The sequence below is a fragment of the Etheostoma spectabile genome, chromosome 23 (genome assembly GCF_008692095.1).
Source record: "Etheostoma spectabile isolate EspeVRDwgs_2016 chromosome 23, UIUC_Espe_1.0, whole genome shotgun sequence".
NCBI lineage: Eukaryota > Metazoa > Chordata > Actinopteri > Perciformes > Percidae > Etheostoma > Etheostoma spectabile.
Genome location: NC_045755.1, coordinates 1572006 through 1572213, shown reverse-complemented (window position 1 = coordinate 1572213; position 208 = coordinate 1572006). Strand labels below are relative to the sequence as shown.

The window sequence follows — 208 nt, the reverse complement described above, 5'->3', positions numbered from 1 at the left end:
CTCGTCATGATGAGGTGATGAAGATGTTCTGCTGTACTGATCAGCAGCTTATCTGTTATCTCTGCTCTGTGGAGAAACATAAAGGCCACGACACAGTATCAGCTGCAGCAGAGAAAGCTGAGAGGCAGAGAGAGCTCGAGGGTAGACGACAAAACATCCAGCAGAGAATCCAGGACAGAGAGAAAGATGTGAAGCTGCTTCAACAGCA

General features: G+C 48.1%; 1 pseudogene; it reads left to right on the top strand.

Moving 5' to 3' along the window:
* The window catches only part of LOC116673141 (tripartite motif-containing protein 16-like), a 1921-nt pseudogene that overhangs the window by 631 nt on the left and 1082 nt on the right, over positions 1 to 208 (top strand).